This window comes from Rhamphochromis sp. 'chilingali' (assembly GCF_963969265.1).
Source record: "Rhamphochromis sp. 'chilingali' genome assembly, chromosome: 16".
Classification (NCBI taxonomy): domain Eukaryota; kingdom Metazoa; phylum Chordata; class Actinopteri; order Cichliformes; family Cichlidae; genus Rhamphochromis; species Rhamphochromis sp. 'chilingali'.
In genome coordinates this window covers 20004481-20010064 of record NC_137943.1, presented here as the reverse complement: position 1 = coordinate 20010064, position 5584 = coordinate 20004481, and the positions used below count along the sequence as shown (strand labels likewise).

Genomic DNA, 5584 nt, shown 5'->3' with positions numbered 1-5584 from the left:
AATAGCTGAAGGCCTGTAATTAACCAAGCAGGTTTGATGCCTAAATCTCACCGATTGTTGAGAGAGAGATAACTCTTTATTGTCATTGCACAGTCATACATAGTACAGTAGTACAATGAAATTGGAAAAACTGTCCTACGTCGGCACTACATATAACACAACACGACACGATATGACACATCACAACGTAACAAACAACACAACACAGTATATTAACTTAGTATAAAAAAGAAGAATAAGTGTATGTGTATTGCACACTGTTATTATTGCACATTAATTATTATTGCATTGTTGTTGCCCCTAAACTCAACCAAACAGCACGTGGAAACAAAAGTAAGCAACAAATGAAATGTAATCCAAGAGAAACTGTTAATAAATAAAAGCCTGCAGACTGTGGTGTGAGCGGGAATTCATTAAAAGGTAGAAACAATATCAGTACACAAAGGTTGGTGTTCATGTATACATGAACTGCCATGAGCATCTGTGTGTACGTGGTGCACAGAGGAGCTGGGAGGACTATTTTATTTTTGCCACATTTTATTGTTTTCATGTACAATCATTTCCACACTTATTTCTTATTATTGCATTTTACTCTCAGGTCCAGTGAACCTGACTGTGTAGGGAATATACAATCAGTTTCTTTCAGTGTTCTCAGTAAATATATTGGTGGTTTTTTTTACAAGTAAATTTATTAATTTTTCTTTTAATAAAGACTGAGAACACCACACAGGGTTGAATGGCTAATCTGCTGTATGAATCATTTTCTAACCAGATAATTCAATCAAACTACAGCGAGCTGGATCAAAATTAAAAAGAAAAAAACAAGCTTAATGAATTCGAAGAAATTCAGTGAGTCAATACTCTTCCTCTCAGTCTGCTGCTGTGCTGCTGTCAGAAATGTTGATCTGCTGTGTTGCACACTGCAAAAACATATTTATTTATTTATTTATTTATTTATTTTATTTTTTGTGTCCCGTTTGGATCTTTAGCCATCAGAATTGTTGTCTTAAGGCCAAGAAAGATGCCAAGCGGATTTATTTTACCAAGTGGATCATCATGGCCTTGCCATATTGGTCCATTTGATTGACCTTTATTATAATTATATATTTATTTTATTTTCAGTTGCTACAAACGGGACAGACATGACTGGGGGATAGGACAGGGAGAAAGAATGAAAGAAAGAGAGGGAGAGAAAGAAAACCAAAGGGGAGAAGAGACGGTGAGAAGGGGGGGAAGAAAGAAAAACAAACAAACAAACAAACAAACAAAAACAAAAAAAACACCTGGATCACCTGTATGGAGAAAAAAAAACAGAAGAGAAAGCAAACAACAAAGAGCAACATAATAAAAAAAACGGCACCATCACAATAAACTAGCTAGCAGTAGATAACAGTAAACTAAATAATAAACGATATTGTGCAGCACGCAAGATAGACAGCGCACAATGTGCTTTGAGGCAGCAGCCAAGAGAGCTGTAGTCCGCGTCTGTGAACACCCGTGTGTACACCTGTGTGCATACCTGTGTGGATCAGCATGCTTGTATTCCAAAGGTTTCTCCATGTAACGATCTGCTAGGGAGTGTGGGGAGCCATAGCCCCGTCCACCAGGGTATGAAGCAGGTATGGAGGAGATCCAGGCCCCAGATATCCAGAGGCCCCAGAGTACAAGGACCCGAGGAGGACCACCAAAGGGGGGGGAACCGTGCCACCCTCCTGGGAAGAGCTGAGTAGAGCCCCAAAGGAGAGGTCACCCCGCAGCTACGGAGCAGAGGCCAGAGGGGGTTGCCGACAAAAAAAAATCAGTGAGTCAATACTCTTACTCTCAGTCTGCTGCTGCGCTGCTGTCAGAAATGTTGATCTGCTGTGTTGCACACTGCAAAAACATATTTCTGAGAAATGTTGAAAAATTACATGGAAGATTGGAACATGTCTCAAGGTAAATGTTTAGACCACATCTAACAATAGCCTTCACTGACTTCCTAGCTCACGTTACAGGATGTGATACAATGGTTAAGCTAGAAATCAGTTTTAAAATATACGTTCTGCACACAAGGCTGAGTAAAAATGTATTATTGTTGTTCTGGTAGAGACATGGCATTTCATTCAGTATATATTTCGCCATGTATTTCTGTGTAATGTTTGTTTAGATTTTATCAAACACAAACGTGTCTGCCAAGCACGATAGCAGCAAGTACAGAAAAATGTCTGCAGTGTAACTCTCAAGGAGCAAATTAAGCTAAAGCAGCAGCAAAAAGTGCAGTTCCTCTGGTGGCCACTTGAGGCTGGCTCCAAAAAAGAAAATTTGTCTCAATACAATCCGATGTTAAAATGCCTGAAGTTACTGCATTAAAAAAAGCGTGCTTAAGGCTACAGCTGTGTAACATCATATCCACAATAATACCTGTATACATTTTTAAGTATCATTATCATTGCTGTAATAACATAATGTGTTTATGTTCCCTAGTACAAGAAAAAAATGAAACAAGTCTGGGCAACTCAGGGAGTGAAAGCAGCACATCAGCCTAAGATGACAATTTAGCACCTTAAAAGGTGCAACTTCCACAACCTCCAATAAGATACGACAGTACTTTGCTACAAGAAAACTCTTCCTGTCGAAGGCTACGATGGAGGAGATATTAGCAGCTGGTGATGTGTGACCCAAATGTCAACAAATGACTCTACCAAGCCTTGCTGGAGCACTCCCTAGCTGCACTCCATATGACAGGAAGAGCAAACAGTGGATGGAAATTACTGATGTTGTTCCACAGTGGAAAAACAAGACTTTAAGCAGCTGGTTAAAAATCCAAACCCAAGTTATAACATCCCAAGTAGAAACTATTTTTCTGTCTTGTTATGCAACAGCATTGTGCATCTCCTGGCGAGTTACACGGTTACGTTACTTTACTTAAACTAAAGTGTTCCAGGGGAAACACTAGCTAGATAGGCTACTTTGGTGCTTACATTTAAATGACACTGCGTCACTACAACTGTGCTGCTGGTACACCTGTAAATAATGCTTCCTGCAAGCATCAATAAAACATTGTTCATTCTGTATTTTTGAAGCTATATAACCCACACCCCACTTTTAGCCTGTTGCAAAATATAATTTTTACCTCTGTGGAGAGTTAACCTGCATGGGCAGAATCTTTTGATTGGTGTCTGCTAGTCCTTATCCCCAACTTTGAGTCAATATACTGGACCTCTTCATTGTCTGCTGATATATCTGGTGCCTTCCTGTGAAGTAGACGCATGTGCTTCAGTTTTGGTGGAGCAAGGCAGAGCCAATGTTAATAACCATTATTTGGTGCTTAGCTTAGCCAGGTCAGTGCTCTGTTTATGACTTATTTACTTACTATGACATAGTCAGAAATATCAAACCATGGTTAAGCAGTTTTACTCATGTTCGCTGCTGCCATCCCAGTTGGCGAATCAGAGTTGGTGGAGCTCCAACTTTCTGGGTTGGAGATTAAACTTGAGAGCGGCTTTCTGTCTGAGAATTCCTGATTTCCAACTTTCCACTTCAAATGGGACACAGCATAAAGAGCTGATATGTCTGTATTTGCGTTGCATAGAGTTTGAGACAGATTGCCAACCAAACTAGCATTAGCTGGTTAATTAGCATTCCACCTTTTCATCCTAATACCATGTTGATTTTTGGGGGCTTCTGTCTCAAAAAAACACAACATGGTGGGCAAGACACTAATGCTGAAGCTTAAATGAAGATTCCAAAACGAGTAAGGAGCATCGCTACCATTTTTTTATAGTGATTGAAATACCAAGTTAACATAAATCTATGCACAAACCTAGCTGATCTACTCCACTAAGTTAAATATACTACTAATAGTCATACCTTACTGTTTGTACAAAGCTGTTTTGTTAGCATTGTAGCTCTGTATACAAACTTGTTTAAGCACTAGCCTAGATCAGTTGACGACCATTTGGCAACCAACATTCACACAGGGTAAATATGTATATTCCATGAGTGGTAGGTTGCAGGCCATCAATGTGAAAATGACTGCAAACATCCCAGTCACGCAAGGGCTGGGGCATAATTAATATAACAGTTAGCATTATGAGCTTTATTTTAAAAAGACCATTTGAAACTCTGTTTGGTTATTTTTCGGCAATGAGGTTATTCACACGTAATTATGATTGAGTCATTCCTACTATTCGGTGCCATTTCAGTGTGATCACTCTTCATCAAAAAATACAAAATTTTGAATTATTTTAACATTTCATCTAAAAGAGGGATTTTCAACCTATAAGAAAAATGTATTGGTCCAGCTAAGGATATTATATTATAATATTTTTTAAAATCAAAGTCTTTACCCATGACGTGCCAAATGTCCACCCTGTTACAGGACATTCAATTTTCTATTAATAACTGTTTTGAATACACAGTTATAGTAATATTTACATTTTCTAAAAGCTACAATGTCCCTTTTTAAAATCTGCAAGGAAATTTCATGTTACAGTGCATAGCAATAACAGGGGTGACGGTAACAGGGGGGAGATTTTATGCTAAACTTAGCCATTACTACTAGTATGATGAACAACAAGCTAGTACATGGTGACCACTAAGAACCATTTTTAACATGTTTATTAGCCATATTATAAAAATTACAAAAAAAAAATTGTTTCCACTATTAATAAGCGTAACAGGTTGGACGTGTTATGCTTTGCCACATTACAAAATCTTGCTAAAACATTGAAAAAAGGGTTGATTAAAGAGTGGTACTTACTCGTCTTCTTCTTGAAAGTTTTCCCTCCAAAATATGTTACATCCGGGAGTGTCATGTGACTAAAAGAATAATCAGGTGATGTGTTCTATGGAATTCTTATCAGAGTAACAGGGGTGACAGTTGATTCAGGGACACAACATTTTTTAAAGATTTTAAGTATTAAACATGCATTAATAATAAAAAAGAACATTTGATGAGGAACATTAGAAATAAGCCAATCCAGAAATGATGAAAAATTTAGATTTTTTTTTTTTTTTTTTTTAAGTTATATTTGTAACTGAAGTCGAGCAAGCATGACTGGGGACATAGTACTTTAGTGACTTGTGCTAAAATAAAAGTAATTTACTTTTAATGTATTTATCCTGTGTATATATCAATGTGTTCTATGGTAGAGGGGGGTTAAACATACAAGAAAATGGTTTAGAAATAAGCATTAGACAAGTTTTACACTAAATATACCATATTATGTCATTAGGACTCAAATGGCACCGAATAGTAAGAATGACCCGATTAATATAAATGGCCTGTATTTGTATAGCACTTTACTTAGTCCCTATGGACCCCAAAGGGCTTTACACTACATTCAGTCATCCACCCATTGGTGATGGCAAGCTACATTGTGGCCACAGCTGCCATGGGGGGCACTGACAGAGGTGAGGCTGTCCGACACTGGTGCCACTGGGCCCTCTGACCACCACCAGTAGGCAACGGGTGAAGTGCCTTGCCCAAGGACACAACGACCGAGACTGTCGGAGCCAGGGCTCGAACCGGCAACCTTCTGACTAGAAGACGAACTGCCAACTCTTGAGCCACGATTGCCCCACGATATAATAGAACAGATTT

General features: G+C 38.4%; 1 long non-coding RNA gene across 3 annotated transcripts; it reads right to left on the bottom strand.

The window, feature by feature from the left end:
* Positions 1-649: 649 nt before the first annotated feature.
* LOC308383650 lies at positions 650-5223 on the bottom strand. Of its 3 annotated transcripts, none has more exons than XR_013969186.1 (4): positions 4742-5223; positions 3113-3233; positions 1520-1757; positions 650-920 (listed from the first exon to the last, which is right to left on the bottom strand). It is a non-coding gene; the product is annotated as an uncharacterized lncRNA (long non-coding RNA). The 3 variants fall into 3 exon arrangements; XR_013969188.1 differs by lacking the exon at positions 650-920 and adding an exon at positions 977-1292; XR_013969187.1 differs by lacking the exon at positions 650-920 and having other exon boundaries at positions 977-1757.
* Positions 5224-5584: the final 361 nt, after the last annotated feature.